The sequence below is a fragment of the Medicago sativa genome, chromosome 2 (genome assembly GCF_051527215.1).
Source record: "Medicago sativa cultivar Bolivia chromosome 2, Bolivia_mono, whole genome shotgun sequence".
Classification (NCBI taxonomy): Eukaryota; Viridiplantae; Streptophyta; class Magnoliopsida; order Fabales; family Fabaceae; genus Medicago; species Medicago sativa.
In genome coordinates, this window is record NC_140750.1 from 53,408,131 (window position 1) to 53,426,441 (window position 18,311).

The 18,311-nt window shown below is 30.8% G+C and overlaps 1 long non-coding RNA gene and 2 other non-coding genes across 3 annotated transcripts; 2 read left to right on the forward strand and 1 right to left on the reverse strand.

Annotated features, from left to right (window-relative positions):
- Positions 1 to 11,398: 11,398 nt before the first annotated feature.
- LOC146948870 (uncharacterized) lies at positions 11,399 to 16,926 on the forward strand. The gene is made up of 2 exons (XR_015027057.1): positions 11,399 to 12,293; positions 13,540 to 16,926. It is a non-coding gene; the product is annotated as an uncharacterized LOC146948870 (long non-coding RNA).
- Positions 16,927 to 17,495: 569 nt separating this feature from the next.
- TRNAI-AAU (transfer RNA isoleucine (anticodon AAU)) lies at positions 17,496 to 17,569 on the forward strand. Its single transcript has one exon. It is a non-coding gene; the product is annotated as a tRNA-Ile (tRNA).
- A 62-nt stretch (positions 17,570 to 17,631) lies between these two features.
- TRNAD-GUC (transfer RNA aspartic acid (anticodon GUC)) lies at positions 17,632 to 17,703 on the reverse strand. The gene has a single exon. It is a non-coding gene; the product is annotated as a tRNA-Asp (tRNA).
- Positions 17,704 to 18,311: the final 608 nt, after the last annotated feature.

The following is an 18,311-nucleotide window of genomic DNA, read 5'->3' on the forward strand; positions in this document are numbered from 1 at the left end:
GAGAAATGTTTATACTAAGATTGTTGTATTTAAAGGGTTTGCAAAAGTTTGTTAAAAAAAGGGGGTTTGCAAAAGTTTGTGTATTGAATTTATATTTTTATTTTTAAGGAAAGTTTGTGAATTAAATTGTTATTATCTTATTTGGATCGAAAATTTACTATATATAAAAAAGGTCAAAAGGGAAGAAAATAAAAGCCACTCTTAGAGGCTCAAATCGTGAGCATCTTAAACAGCCTATTATACCACCCTATCAAGCTCAGCAGGTTAGATACTTCTTCTATATTTTAGAAAAAAAAATAAAAATACTTTTAAGGAAGGAAAAAAATAGACAACGTTTCTATGGAGTTTTTAAATTTCATTTACTTTTTTGAGGGATTAATGGCATAGTTTTACTTATTAATTATCAAACTTTTCTATTTTATTTATGGACTCAACCAGTCTGTTGGAGTTAACACGATGCTGTTGTAACAAAAATTCCAAATATAATCTCGGACGATGATAATTTGTCACTAACAGAACCTTTCACTTTCGAAGAATTTAAAGTCGTTGCGTTCTCAATGCAAGCTGAAAAATGTTCTAGCCCGGATGGTTTCAATCCTGGGCTTTACCAACATTTTTGGGAGATGTGGGGTCATGAGGTTTACCAAGCAGGTTGTGAATGGCTTGCAAGTGACACTTTTCCTCCGCATTTGAACTCCACTAATATTGCTTTAATTCCTAAGGGCGATACTCACACCTCTACGAAAAACTGGAAACATATCGCTTTGTGCAACGTGGTTTACAAAATTATGGCTAAGGTGCTTGCTAACAGACTCAAGCCTATCCTCCATAAATGCATCTCTGTCTCTAAGTCCGCTTTTGTGTCGGGGCGTTCTATCCTTGACAATGCTTTAGTTCCCATCGAATTAATCCATTATATGAAAGGGAATACTAGAGGAACTCAGGGGGATATAGCACTCAAGCTTGATATCAGCAAAGCCTATGATCGTCTAGATTGGGAATACCTGTGTGATGTTATGATTTAGATGGAATTCTCACCAAGGTGGGTCAAATGGATTACGCTATGTGTGGAAATGGTTGATTACATGGTGTTGGTAAATGGTGCGCAAGTGGGGCCGTTTGTTTCGGGTCGAGGTCTCAGGCAGGGTGATCCACTCTCCCCTTACTTATTCATCATCTATGTTGAAGGTTTGTCAGCTCTAATTCAGGATGATGAAAGAAGAGGTGTTAGTAATGGTACACTCATCTGTAGAGATCATCCTTCCGTATTGCACCTTCTATTTGTGGATGATTGTTTTCTCTTCTTCAGGGCGCCTGAACAAGAAGCAATAGTTATGAAAAATATTATTTCCACATATGAGGCTGCATCCAGACAATCGATCAATCTTCAAAATCAGAGATATATTGTAGCAGTAAAACACCTGCATACCGCAAATAGAACATAGCCATCATTTTAGGGGTGAGGCAAGTGCTTGGGACTGGCAAATATTAGGGACTTCCTTCCATGATTCGTAGAAGTAAGAAAGAGACCTTTCAATTCATAAAGGATCACGTCTGGAACAAAATTAACTCGTATAGTAGTAGATGTATCTCACAAGCAGGGAGGGAAATTCTCATCAAATCAGTCCTTCAATCCATACCTTTTTATGTTATGAGTATTTTCTTATTTCCCGATACTTTTCTCAATGAAATCGAAGAGAAGTTGAACTCATTCTGGTAGGGGCATAAGCCTGCAAATTCTCGAGGTCTACACTGACTATCATGGGAACGTCTTTCTATCCCAAAGGATTTTGGAGGAATGGGCTTTAAGAGCCTTAAAGCTTTTAACCAACCAATGATTGGAAAACAAGATTGGAAGTTGATAACTAACCCAGACACTTTTATCACTAGGCTACTCAAACCTAAATATTTTCCGCATAGTGACTATTTTGGTGCTTCTATTGGGCATAACCCGAGTTATGTGTGGAAAGACCTATGGAGTGTTAGAGGAATGGTCTACTAAGGCCTGCATTGGAGTATAGTGTTGGGAGAAACTATGTCGATTTGGGATCAACCTTGACTTAAGGATTCAACGTGGTTAACACCCATCAACAAGTTGCAACACATGTGGGACGGACTGGCGGTAGCTCATCTGTTTAAACTAAACACAAAACAGTGGAATGAGAATTTTCTTAACTATGTTATCGATATTGGAACAACGAATCAGTTTCTAAACACACCACTTCTAGCTTCAGTTCATGTTGATACTGCCACATGGAAATTTGAAAAGAAAGACATTAATCGGTTCGTAGTGTGTATAGAAATATCATCAATAATGTTGACCATGTAGTGCAGCATAGAGTCCCTAGATGTTGGAGTATATTATGGAAAATTAAACTCCCTCTGAAAGTTAAGAACTTCTTATGGCGTGTATGTTGGGACTCTTTACCAACTCGCTTGAGACTACAAGGCCATGGAGTACCATGTCCAATGATGTGTGCAATATGTAATGAGCATGATGAAGATAACGCCCATATGTTCTTTGATTGTCCTAATAGTATTCGATGCTGGCAACGAATGGAATTATGGCAGGCAATTCAGCTAGTTTGGCAGAACACGTCCTCATGCTCCACCAATATTTTTGCAATTCTCCAAAACCTTTATAACTATCAAAAACAACGGTTTGGGGTAACATTGTGGAGTATATGGAAGAACAGAAATAATAAAATTTGGGAAAACGGTGCTGAAACGGCTGAACAGATTTGTGGTCGTGCTGAAGCATTCTTAAATAGTTGGTGGAATGCGCAAGAGATGCGACATCAAGGTGCCAACAGTACGATTCAAAATTAGTTAGTGAAATGGATTAAGCCAAGTGCATGAAAGTTTAAGTGTAATGTAGACACCTCTTTTTCTCATTCTCTTAATAAAGTTGGTTTGGAGCCTATATCAGGGATGCAACAGGTAAATATGTCATTGCCAGAACTGAATGGGTGAAGCCTATTTTGGATGTGGATTTGGGAGAAGCTTTGGGCCTTATATCTTCCATGCAATGGGCAAGAGATCTTAATTTGGTGAACAAGGATTTTGAAACAGATTCCAAACTGATGGTGGATAGTATTTACAACAATAGTGATGGTGTCTCTGATTTCATTGCTATAATTTGGCAAACAAGGATTTTGAAACAGATTCCAAACTGGTGGCGGATAGTATTTACAACAATAGTGATGGTGTCTCTAATTTCATTGCTATAATAAAAGATTGTAGACACCTACTAATGACCGATTTAGCGAACTCTTATATTAAGTTCATTTGAAGAAAAGCCAACGGTGTTGCCCGTAGTTTAGCAAGGGCAACCGTCTCATGTTAGTCTCCATATTCATCGTAATATACCATTTTGTAATGATTCTCATATTAATAATAAAAAACTATAAGCTTTTATATATATATATATATATATATATATATATATGTATATGTATGTGTGTGTGTGTGTATGTGTATGTGTATATATATATATATATATATATATATATATATATATATATATATATATATCGTCGTTATAAAACTTTTTCTACATCAATTATTAAATTTTGATTACAACTAATTTTAAAGTCATAATATATTGGATGTAATTTGTGGACGAGATAAAACATTGTACAATGATATCAATATTAAATTAAAAATAGTGTGCAATTAATGAAGGAAGTAGGCATTTTTTGTTTTGTTGAAGGAAGTAATTCATTGCATTTTATTAACTAAAATATGTCAAATAAATCTGGGTACGTCACCGTAAATGTGAGAGCTAACGTTATATGGGGTTGTATGAGCTAGTTTATGAGTAACCTCGTTAGTTTACCTCCTATTGAATTCGACATGAAAGTTTTGAAAACTATTTTTTTTAGGGAAGTTTTGAAAACTATTATGTAGCTACTGTTAATAGGCAGATATAATACAACCAAACTCATTATTATCATATATATCCGACATAACTTGATCTATGACTTTCTTGGAGTCAAGAACAAAATCTACGTTATCGAATTGATGATCTGAAACCAATTCCAAAGCCATGTGTAGACCAATGGCCTCCCCCACATCGACATCACGGAGTGGAGCAAACCAAGTTGTTTTAACATGGATCTTGCTAATTTACACCTTAGTGTTTTTAGGTGGGTGTAAATTAGCAGCCCCTTGATAATTAATATTAGCATACACAATAAAAATGCTATCAAATTATCCCTATGGACATAAGTCATTTGTAGGGATACTACAATATACAAAGGTTGGGGTCTAAAGTAAACTTCATATTCCTTGCTTATCTCAAAGGGTGAAATTCAAACCAATAGGCTACTAAGGAAAATAAATACTAACCAATTAATATATGTGAAAATATTGCCAAAAGGATTTATAAGAAAAAAAAGAACGAAGAAAGTATGACAATGGGAATGTATCATCTCCAATAAGTGGATGGTCCAGTGAAATATCGGACACTTATCTAAATCTACAGAACCCATGTATGTGTTATTATTCTCAAAACTAGTTACAAACCCGTGCTTCGCACGGGGTTCAGTAACGTATTTGACAAAATATTATATTGGAAGGATAGATTGCAAAATGACAGATAATTATAAACCATAATACAATATTTGGAGTACTCTTGCATTACGGATTACAAAATTAAATCTTTAAAATGGCTTGATCACGAGTAACAAATGAAAACATATTTAGTCAGCGGTATAAACACTTTTCCAGTAATAATTGATATTTATCTATAAACCAATGAAAACCCTATTACCAAAGCTACCTGATTTATATCATTTTGACTTTCAGCTTCAACATATATAAATCCTTTCACATGATCTACAGCAAAGGCAGATATTAACTGCAATTTAGTATCCAGTTCTTTCAGGTGAACAAACTTCTGCATCAGACAGATAGCTGAAAGCCTCTCTACCTAATTTATATCATTTTGTGTTTTAGCTTCAACGTATATAAATCTTTTCACATGATCTACACCAAATGCTAGGGATGTCAATGGATACCCATGGGTACGGATAATATGATACCTGTCCCTGCCCCGTTGGATAAATATGATACCCGTGCCCGCCTCGTATCCTCGTGGGTACCCACTATACGGGTACTCATGGGTATTGAGGTATCCATGGGTATCCATGGGTACCCATGGAGTTTTGAATTTATTTATTTTTCGGTACAAATAATAAATTTTTTTAATTACCAAAAAACTTCAACTTTTAAACATCCATACATAATCCACTCAAAATTTCATAAATCATACATAATTCATAGAAAATTCATGATTATTATATAATCTATATGTTTTATGATGTGAATAAAGTGGAAACAGTGAACTTAATAAGATGAATTAAAAAAATTTAAAATAAAAATAGGTTATTATTGAGGATTTTTAGGTGGGCGGTAAAATTTTCTTCAATAAGGTATCAACTTTAAGTAATAAGATATAATATATAAAGATATATTAGTAATTTACTTAATTTATTATCGGGTATGGGTACCCATGGGTATGGATACAATCCAATCCGTGTCTGTGTCCATATAATAATGGGTAGTCAAATATCCGTTTATTATACCCGTGGATACCCGTTTAGCTACCCGCTCCATACCCGTGACGGATTTTACCCATGAGCATGAGTATTTTTGCCACCCATACATAGCAAAGGCAGATATTAACTGCAATTTAGTGCCACATATATAAATCCTTTCACATGATCTACAACAAAGGTAGATATTAACTGCAATTTAGTATCCAGTCCTTTCAGGTGAACAAACTTCTGAATCAGACAGATAGTTGAATGCATCTCTACTTGATTTATATCATTTTGCCTTTCATTTTCAACGTATATAAATCATTTCACATGATCTACAGCAAAGGCATATATTAACTGCAATTTAGTATCGAGTCCTTTCATGTGAATTATACGCACTTTTAAAAAACTTGTTTTAAAGGAGAGATGTTCAAATTACGGAATATTACCATTCTTCGTAAATTTGAGAATGAAGGTCGCATAATCCAAATATTTGTGATGCATGGTCTAAGGCATGGGGTTCAGTAACGTATTTCGTAAAAAAAATTGTTCCGAAGGAAAAATGAACAAATTAATGAATATTGCACAAAAATTATAAATATTTATCAAAATATTTATGAAAGCTTTATCAAGAGCAGGAAAACATCATAAATTACATATTAGTTAAAATTATAAAAGTGAGCGCTACTGTCATAGAGATACCAAAAAGGGATTAACAACAATATTTACATGATACAAAATGAACGAAAGAAACACGTTAAACTCTTTAGCGTCTTGTGTAGGAACTTGGTTATTAATAATTTGACCGTTAAAAAATAAAAAAAATCTCTTTGACGTCAAAAAAGTAATATTAGCTGAGCAATATTCAGTCTCTTCACATATGCTTAGTAATATTCAGTCTGAAAGATTACATTGAAAGGATAGATGGTAAAATGACGGATAATTGTGAATCATTGTAATATGTCAAAATATAAACCTTAAAAACCATGAACCATCAACTTAGTTTTAAATAGTTAAAAATAAAAAATTGTAAAATAGTTAAAAGTTTTTAAAAATATAAAAATTGGAAAATAGTTAAAAAAATTGGCGAGGTAGCACTCAACCAAGCAACACTAAAAAAATTATATGCATTAGCGTAACAAAAAAACAGACAGACGGACATAAAATTTTACTCTAAACGTTAATGTGTGTATATATTTGCGAGGTTGAAGAAAGGAGATAAAAATATTTGGGATCATTAAATGACAGCGTGAATAAAAATATTTGTGAGATTGTGATGATTAAACGATATTGAAATTAAATATATAAGTGATAAAAAGATAATAAAATTCCTTTGAAAAAAAGGTAATAAAATTAAATGGAACCTCCTTAAAAAATTAATGGAACGGTTAAAAAAATAAAGTTAAATGGAAGAAAAAAACATATTGAAATATAATATTAAAAAATAAAGAAAAGGTTCCCAGCGTGAGTTGAAAAGAGGTGCTTAACATTAAATTCAGAAGGTGTTATAATTGTAATATATTAATGTCTCATAACATCAACCTTAAAGAAATAGTTTCTATTCAAGCAATCTATGTGCCTTTACAGTTCCATTTTTGATTTCATATAGCATTTTCCAAATCAAATATCCAAAAAAGTCTTGAAAAGAAAGTATCTAAGGATGACTTTAGAAGATTTGGAAACACACAAGACATATAATTGCAAGGTTAGGACTGCTGGCAAAGGGAATGCTGAGAAAAATTTAGGTGGTGAATGGTTTAACTTCGTCGTAGACCGTGACTTACAAGAGGGTGATAGATTGATCTTTGATTTAGAGGATCCACCAACCAAAATGTATGTCAGACACATCCGCGACCAATAAACAACAAAAGGTACTGATTAAAAGTTATTAAAAATATAAAAATTAGAAAACAATTAAAAAAAATTGGTTAGGGGCAAAAATGGAAATTCATAGGTCAACCTTAAAAAAAAAACCCACCCTCCAATGATTGAATTACCAAAATGCCCCTTCTAGGGGCAAAATGGTAATTTCAATGGATATGTCTTTTTATATTAGTTATTTATGCGTTCAAAAAAAGTACTTTTTTTAGTAAGTACTTAATTGATATTGTATTCGGCCTAACTTCTCCTTAAAAATGTAGAGAAGTTTGAAAATAGTCGGGTCAAACGATACCTTGATCTCCCACAACGGCAATGTAGAAGCAATTAAATTTCGGAGGAAAAATTGAAAAATAGTTAAAAATATAAAAATTGGAAAATAATTAAAAGTTATTAAAAATATAAAAATTAGAAAACAATTAAAAAAAATTAGTTAGGGGCAAAAATGGAAATTCGTAGGTCAACCTTAAAAAAAAACCCACCCTCCAATAATTGAATTACCAAAATGCCCCTTCTAGGGGCAAAATGGTAATTTCAATGGACATGTCTTTTTATATTAGTTATAGATAGATATGACTATTCCAATAATATATGACTAGTTATATATTTTGAATATTCATACACAATAATCCAAATCTAATTATCAAAGAGCATTCCTATTTATCTAAAGAGTTTTTATCAAGAATCGATCATGAAAAGGTCTCAGCCAATTAAATTTGTTATTTGTCGGAAATCAAAAGAGGTAATGGTGTATAATTAAGGAAAGATGTTAGCAAAGCAAATACATTGTCTTGAAATTTTCTTGATACATTTTTTCATCGTATCTATCATTTTCCTAAAATCGATATGAAAGGAAAAAAAATGTTGATAACATATTTATCAGTGCATAGTTAATTATGGGTGAATTTAACTTCTTAAAGCGTCTGTGAAGTCCAACTTTTTTAAATAATTATTATTGTGAATTTGGTTTTCTTATAGAAATATATTTATTTATTCAAAAAAAGAAATATATTATTATGAATTTGTAACTTGTATACGTAAAAAAAAAAAGTGTACTGACACCCAAACTGAGATTTGTAATAAAAATTGTTTTATATTTAATGCTTTTTAATATGTAAATTGGTCCACTTGAATACTTTGATACTTTTTTTTGAATTATTAAAGATTTCCACTCTGTTAGGCTATTCTTATAAGATGGGATTCCAACTAAGGATAATTCATCAATAATGACAGTAGCGGATAATCTTTACAACAATTGTTTTTCTCTTGTCCTTCTTTAATTTGAGGAAGAATATTTATCTGGTTGCAGATTCAAATGGTTTTGCCACTTGGGGTTGGGGTGGTACAATGCAATTTGAAAGCCACTTGGGGTTGGGGTGGTACAATGCATCAAACTCGTGTCTTTATATCACTTGGTTTGTATTTGCATTTATGTGAAGGATTGGAAAACAAAGAATGGTATGTTATTTCAAAGTTAAAATGATAAATATGGTTGAAGAAGTGGAACTAGGTTAATTGAAAATAAAAACATAAATTCATTTGCTCCATTTCATAGTAGGTATGCAGAATCTATTTTTTTAGATAAGCAAAGATTTTACTTATAAGAGTATAAGGGGTACTCTAACACATTAATAAAAGGGAAATGTTAACCGGTGTTCCCAGAGCACCGGTTAAAGAGGCAAATATAAAAATATGATTTTATGATGACGAGATATTAGTGAAATAAAGAGAGAGATTGTGAGAATAATGAAAAAAGATGATCCAAATATGAATGTCTTCCCACTCCACAAATTAACCACCATCAATAAAGAATTTTTTTTTTTTTGAGGGAATCAATAAAGAATTTTGATATGAGTCACAAGTTTAATTAAATCTGCTATGGCTCCTGCTAGAGAGGCGACTTGTTTAGTGTGAATATATATACCATTATTTGTCCTCGTGAGATTAGCTCTGTTGGTTGGACAATGCATAAAAATATGCAAGGTCCGGGGTTCAAACCCCGACCACTACCAAAAATATATACCATTCTTTATTCTTCAGAAAAAAAAAAAAAAAAATCTGTTATGGCTCCTTTGAAGATTAATCTATTTCTCATTTCCAATAGACACCAATAACAGCTGCTAAACAATATAATGTATTCTCCCACACCATTAGCATGTGTGGGAATGAATTGGCTATCTTTATGTTACTAAAATAAAATATAAAAAAAAAAACATGAGTGTAAGAATCAAACCAATGGCTCGATGAATCTAAAGATTAAATGAAAACCAAGCTATGGCTCCTTTGAAGATTAATCTATTTCTCATTTCCAATAGACACCAATGACAGCTGCTAAACAATATAATGTATTCTCCGACACCATTAGCATGTGTGGGAATGAATTGGCTATCTTTATGTTACTAAAATAAAATAAAATAAAATAAATAAATAAAATAAAAAAAACATGAGTGTAAGAATCAAACCAATGGCTCGATGAATCTAAAGATTAAATGAAAACCAATTAAATTGGATCTATTTTTTCCATGTCCAAGTCTAAACCATATATACAAGAACAATCGGGGACCATCTCTTTTAGTTTGAATATCGATTTTACATTATTTAAAATCGATCACCTGAGACCCGAATCAACCCATTATATTTTAATTTCTACTATATCTTACACTATATTACTAATTTTATCTTGAAAAATAAAGTTAAATATGTATTTCATTCCATTATTTTAAAAAATAAAAATAATTAATCCCTATAATTTTTCCGACTTTTAGCTCCATAGTATTTTTGTTCTACAATCTTAGTCCACGTAAAAATCAAAATAAATCGATGTCTTATTAAAATGCCATCAACTTTTTTGATAAATTCTATGTATTATTTGGAATCTAGGCAAAATATGAGTGTGTGTGTGTGTGTGTGTGATTTCTAATTTTAGTTATTATGGTTTCTTGAGCTTTTGGTGTTTAAAAAATTTATATTTAATTCATTCTATAATAAAAAATTATAAATGTTTGGGGATGATATGTTTAAAATATTATTCCTTCAAAAAAAAATGTTTAAAATATTATAAACATGTTCGCGAAAAATCATTCAAAAATTCATAAAAGTACAGATTAGTTAACGACTTAATATAGTAATAACTAAAGTTGTTGGTGGAAAATATTGTGGAAACTAAAAATTGAAGATTAATTTTATTAAGACTAAAGCAAAATTTTGAAATTTATTGAGACTAAAATTATATCTAACCCTAAAATATTTTTTTTTTTAGAAAGCCCTAAAATAATCGTATTCATTTAATTTTTAATCATTATATATGATTTTTTTTAGCTTACATTTTTAGTTGGATGGATGCACATACTCTATAGTAATTTTAATAAGTAATTTAATATTTTATATTTTAAAAAAATATCAATCCGTTTAATAAGTAATTTAATATTTTATATTTAAAAAAAAAATATCAATCCGATCGAACAGAATCAAAACAACTCACTTTTCATTAGTTTTGCTTGGATTTCTTGAGAGAAAGATATGTTAAACGGAACCAAATGGCGTAAATATATGGCATATCCCAATAGTCATCGAATAAGCATGTGATAATGATCTCACGTCCGTAAGATAGTAGTTCAACTAACACATGATATTATCGTGCATGTCACTTCATCTATAGACCAAGAAAAATTCTGAGGTGAAATTTAAAATCCCAAACGTCACACAACTTTAGAGTTTACCTTATTACATCAAAATCAATAACAACTAATTTAAATAATTACAATAACTACTACTAAATGAGGGGATGTGTTGCTCACTTGGTTGATTGAACAAAATGATTAAATGAGTTAAAAATACAAAATTTGAATTCTGACAAGAGAGAAAAATACTAACCTAACAATTAACATACTAACATTTAATATTTACAGAAAAAATAACTACTAAAGACTGGTGCATTGTCACATAACCATACTAAACACCCCTTATACCCAAACAAAAAGTTTTTATTTGAGTTCATACGAGTCTTTAAAACAACTCTTTGATAGAGTTCAATAACATTATTAATGTTAGCTAGTTATAATTTTTTCATAGCAAATTAAATTGATAATTTACATGCACGTGCATGCATATATGGAATTTATATATTTAAATCACTTGGGTTTCTCTATAGGATGGTTTTTCAAAAGCACCTTTTAGGATTTAAGGGCATTTGAGTCTTTATTGTAACAAATGTAGTCATAAAAGTGGAAATGGGGTCATTGAATAGAAGGATGTGTATTCATAGTGCCAAAATATGTCATTTCTACAAAAGATGAACAAGACTGATTTTTATGAACTTATGTTGACAATATGTTGTCATGCAAACACCTTAACTAATGTAATTAACCTAATATTAGTTCATTATGTGTACTATTTTGGTCCTTCAACAAAAAAATGTGTACTATTTTGGGTAATATGTCGATATAATGTCTTTGCTCCTCAAACATCAACCTTTATTTCCATTATAAAAAGTGTACCTTGCGTTGAATATATTAGGCAGAAAGTTAAAGCACCACTCTTTTAGGGGATAGCTGTTACCAAAGTTATCATCTTAGAGATTGATTATTTTCCAAAGTTTTCAACAAATATACATAAAATTACGCATTTACCACCTCTACGTTCAAATTCGTTTAGTTAAGTAAAATTGTGATTTCTCGTGTGTTATTTATTGATTATAATTTTTTTAATAAAAAAATATTTTTTATTTATTAAAGTAGGACTTATATTGTACCCAAAATAAAAGTAGGACTTATATTATTATTTCTTTTCTTAAGATTTGTTAATAACATTGTTATCCTTGACTTCAAAGGTTAAACGGTTGACGATCGAGAAGGTGATGGAAATGTATCTAAGGTACCTAAGGTTTACATGAAATGTATTCTCCTAATCTGTTATATTGATTAGTAGATACTAACCCTTATTTTCTTGGGGTGTATAGGTGACAATTATTCAGATTTGTTTTATTCGTTACACCATCGGGTCATTATTATGAATAAAAATATATTTTTTAAGTCCATTAGATAAGTGATATATGTAATCTATATTATAGACCATGCACATACTTTATTTATTTAATGAAACTAAAAAGATTTTTTTTTGTTTATGATAGTGATTAGATAGTATATTTTTTAAGCTTTAAATTGTTAATCACTCAACAAAATCGTCATTGCGTTCCCTGACTCCACCACCTCAGTCACCAAATTATCCTTATATAGCCTTATTCACTATCTATCAGCCACTACTTAGAGCATCTACATTGATAGGGTCTTTATCATTTAAGACCCAAAAATTTGGGGACTCTTAAGACTCGGGGTCTTTGGGGACTCTTAAGACTCAGGGTCTCACTTTAGATCATAATCTTAAGTGGACTCCACACCACTTTTGAATAAAATAATCATTATTTGAGTTGATTTTGCTGCTTTTCATTAATAAATAGTTATTGGTGAGACCCATTTAGATCTTTTGATAGAGGATCTCCATTGGAGTGGTTGAGTGCCTATTAGGTACTATTATTAAAAAAATAATAAAAAAGTGATGTGTCCATGTGAGACCCGTTTAAAACCTCAAATGTGAGGATCTCCATTGTAGATGCTCTTTTGATTGTAGAATATAAAATCAATAGGCTTACTTTTTATAGTGTCTTTGGAAAAATAACTGAGTTAGTAAAAATCCTACTTTTTATTATGGAGTCATTTGTAGCTGAACCAAAGAACCTAAACTGTGAAGCATTTTGAGACATAAAAATCCTACTTACGGTGAGTTAGTAAAAAAAACTAAAAAAAATGGTTACTTTTTTAAATAATAAATGCTTACTTCTTAAATACTAAAATGTGCATAAATAATTAACAATATTGTGTGACACAACTAATAGATAATTGAATCTCTTTATGTGATGATAAATGATTTTGATCATTGACCAGTGTGTAGGTACAGAAATTTCTTAACGCAAGATGTTAGTTTCTTAAATAAATATATACCTCGAAGAATAACTAGTCTATCGTTTGTGGTTGGAGATACAATGGACAACAATAAAAATTGTGTATGTAAATTATTCTTACTATTTTTTATGTTTTCTTTGTGTACTTGTTACTTTTGACAGGAAATGGTGGATTTAGTCTCTCTGGAAGTGAACACCATCCATTTTGCAAAAATGAATGATTCACAATTTCCTAGTGGTATTGAACCAAACTGCTCCCTATGCATGTAGGCTTCTTCTCTTTTCTTTACATTCATATATTTCATAATCCACTCAAACAAAAGTTTACCAAATACGTACAATTTTATCTGCACATACGTAGTCCAATGGTTTGGGTATCTATGCATGAAGTTTGCATTTTCTCTTTTCTCCTAACAAATTAACTATTTTTTTAAAAAGTTAAATTAGCTCACTCAAACTGGCACAGAATCGAATCTGAGACCTTAAGTACTTAAGGAGCACAATCTCGGGTCCCAAGTCAATAACACTATGCCAATAAAAATATCACATACAATTTTTAAAAAATAGTTAGAAAATAAATATAAATTTTACACATCACTAACTTTGATATTCTAGGTTCACAATATAGTTTATCCCGCCAAAGCCTAACAAAATGCAATTTCCTCTATGATTTTACACTAGCAAAAACCCACTAAAAATGCAATGAACCTTCTTATTGGTATTATTTTTTATTTTATTTTTTTACGAATGAAGGGTTGGCTTGACGAACTAACCCTATAATATCACGAAAATTATGTCAGTCATATGTCTTGATAGCCACACATCACTCACCAACATGATGAGCATAACATACTTCATACGGTTCTATTTATAAGAGATATTTGGGTTAACAAAAGTTTATGTGTCTGGTCCAATTTTTTAACTAGATACATTAACTTTTGTTGACCTAAATTTCTTTTATAAATAATATCGGATTGAGTATTTAGCCAACTTGACGATATTTGATATTAGTATTATTTGTTAGTTTGGTTAATATGTCGATATTATGTCTTTGCTACTTCAACATTTCACACTTCATGCCCATTATGTAAAGCTTCTCTATTGATGTGATTATTGTTGAGGTATAGCTAGCAAAAAAGTTAAAGCATATGTTTGTATGTATAGTATAGAAGCCGTCAATCTAGATCACATATAAAGCTCTTAAATAAAACCTTAGTTTCACCACCTTTATGATAAATACAAAACTTTAGAAAAACAAAAAAAATAATCACATTGATATGATATTAACTAAAGTATTCTCAATAAAGTGTCATCTTTAATTCTTTATAGTATTAGCTTTTTGTATAATGGGCATGAAGTAAGGGATGTTGAAGAAGCAAAGACATAATGTCGACATATTATAACCTTTCCTAATGAACTAAATATAATATAATATAATATAATAGAGAGATCACTATATGGACCGACCCTACGAAAATTTACTAAAACCCTTGCTTTAGGCCTCCGTTTTACCTTCGTAATCTCTATATATTTATCCATCAAATTTTATGACCTTACTTACATTTTGATATCTAACAAAAATTGCACCTTAGTCTCATTTTTATAATTTTTCTCAACAATTCTATGATTTTATCTCCATTCTTATACTTAGTCAAAGGTGTATATATATGAGGCCTGTGCCCTCTTTACCTCTCGTAACATGATTTATTCCCATTAGTTAATAATATGGTCTCCAGTTAACAAAAAATTGTACATGTGAGGCCCCCACGTGATTTGCTCCCATTAGTTTTATGACCTCATCCCCCAATTGATATACCTAACAAAAATTACACATATGAGATCTTCTCATGAGTTGTTCGATCTTATATCACACTTAGCTTTAGGTCTCATCTTACCTTGAAGCATTCCTAAAATTATATCTCTACTACCTTAATAACTTTAAACATGTTATTCAAAATCAATAACTCTTCATGATATATGTACATATGTAGAGTTTATTACAATACACTGAGAGTGTAAACTTTGTACAAAGTCGAATTATATCTCCCAATATAGATGTTTGTGCAAGTATTTTATAAAATAAAATTATTTCACAAAATATTGGTTAAATATGATTGGCGTATTTACAAAAAAAAAAAAAAATTACACTATCAATATGTAATTATTACACTCGTGTATGTGTATGATTTAATTGGCAATCATTGTCGTATAAAGATTCTTTAAAAAAAAAAATTGTCATATAAAGATCTTGTATTTGTCAACAAATCATAAATCATCTTATGTGTGATAGTCATGACAGTTGAGATTAAACTTAACGTTTATTGATGTGTCAATTTATGATCCGTTGATAATATATAAATTATTTACGAGGAATGCTAGCAACACTCTCTTTTGAGCATTCTCTCTAGCACTCACTCTTTTATTAGGTGTGGGTTCCATTTCCAAAGTGTATGTCCTACATTGATTTTATCCAATAAAAGAGTGAGTGCTCAAAAGAGAGTGTTGCTAGCATTTCTCATTATTTACATTGATAGTGTTGTATCAAAGATAAACTCACATGTAAACGTGTTTGTATGTGTGTATAAATATAGTGAGAAATGATATTTTGACAACCATTTTTTGATAACTTTTGGACAACTTTCTCTCTCATACTCACATAATGTTGTTATCCTCTCTCTTCCTTTTTCTCTCTCCATTGTTTTTAACCAATAAGAAGTGAGAAAAACAAGATTGTTAACAAAGTTGTCATCAAATGGATGTCAAAATATCATCCTTATTTATTAATTTTGTTATGTTTGCAGCAACTTAACCTAATTTTTTCCCGCTGATTTGCTTTATTAGGTTTGCAATTATTTAACCTAACAAATTCCATCTAAAAAAATGCATTGAAGAAAATATTTTCTACCATATCAATGATCTTACGGGTTAAAGATGATTTATTGGTCTCTATTATAGTCGAGAAAACTCGTGCGACGCTCGGGTCAAAAGTCTAGTTACTCTTTAAGAATACACCCTCCGGTCACTAATATAAACAAAAATCCACTTTCTAAGTTCATTCAATAAATTATGTATGTAGCCTATAATAAAGACTACATACATCATTAATTGAATGAATCTAAAAATAAATTTTTGCTTATATTAGTGACCGAAGGGTGTAGGTCAGAAAGCTATTATGTTCTATTTCTCTTACCTTTTATAGCTTTTTGACGTGATTACACTGTAATAAAACAATGTGATGCAAGTACCCTCGTTCGAAGTCAAGTTAGAACATCTTAAAGACATTTGGGCAAAGCTCGGTTCTCTAGGCGAAGTGCGAAGAAGGGAAAGCGAGTAGAAACAAAGAATCCATGGAAAATAGTTAGAGAATGTTTGCTAGGCGAGCAACGGTTTGCTTAGCTAACTAAGGCGGTTTCAGAAAATGACAAAGGATAGCTGATTTTTTCCTCTATTGAAGAAAGCTTGATTCACTAGACGAGCATCACTTTCGTGCAACGAATGTACACTTGCAGAAACATTATAAATAGGAGTGTGATTAATTTTTTTTACCAATTCACTTGTAACTTAAGATACTTTAGATAGATAACACTAATTTTTAATTTTGCAGAAAATTTTATAATATTATAAGAATCTCTGCCCAAAAAAAAATTAGAATTTTTTAACAAAACATGAATTAAATAAGAATGTTTATATTTTTTGCGGGTAAAAATTTATATTTAATTCATTGTTTTGTTAAAAAATTCTAATTTTTTTGGGAGAGATTTTTACAATATTCTACGTATTTCTACAAAATTTTATTAAAAAATACAAAGGCTACACATGGTTGACTTAAAAATAAAGACCAAAAATAGTGATTGAAAATTGAAAAAGACTAATTTGTACCCTAAAAGCACAAGTTAATGAATCAAATATAGTAAATTTGTATATTTATAGTGACCAAAAAATATATTTAACCTAAAAAATAATAATAATCTTTGGTCACATTTTATCAGTACATAAAATGAAGTATCAAGTATATATATAATGCATGTGAGGAAATACACTTGCGGAGTTGCGATTTGGTACCCAGACACAAAATAAGTATTAATCATATAAAATATCTGAGAATCCTTCATCAACATGGCCCATTAGCTCAGTTGGTTAGAGCGTCGTGCTAATAACGCGAAGGTCGCAGGTTCGAAACCTGCATGGGCCATTTTTAATGTTTTTTCATAATTAATAATTTGAAAGAATATAAAATAAAAAAGTAAAAACAAACGCCGTTGCCGGGGATCGAACCCAGGTCACCCGCGTGACAGGCGGGAATACTTACCACTATACTACAACGACTGTTTGATGTTAGTGAACTATTACAATTGTATATAAACAATACAGTTTCATTTGTAATAAGTTTCAGTTGGTGTGTTTTTTCTCCAGAATTTCAAGGTAGCATTCTTCCATATGAATATGGGATATTCTTATTAAAGATACTTTAATCATTCGTACCATTTTTTCCATAGTTGAACCAAGTTCTTTCATGAAATGAAAATGTTCTTCTTTATACACTTACGTATAATCTGGCATATAAATTTGAGTATAATTCCATTAATTTGAAAGGAAAAAAATACTCAATGGTAGAAAGAGTTACTAGCATGATTATACACCAATGTCTGTCAATGTCATTTCCCAGTAGCCCTATAAATTCTGCCAAATAGTAACTGATTTTTTATTTCACTTTTCTAAAAAAGTCGTCCACAAAACTCTTTCGTGCCATGTAGCAATGCTCTTTCAATTTGAGGGTGCTGCATGGTTGTTTTTCTACTTTAACAACCATTGTTTCTGAAGGACTAGTCTAACGGTACGAGTTGAGACGCTGAATAAATTAGATGTTGGAGATCCAAAGTTTGATCCTTGATACTAACATTTCACACTCCTCCTACCAAACTAACCGCTAACAT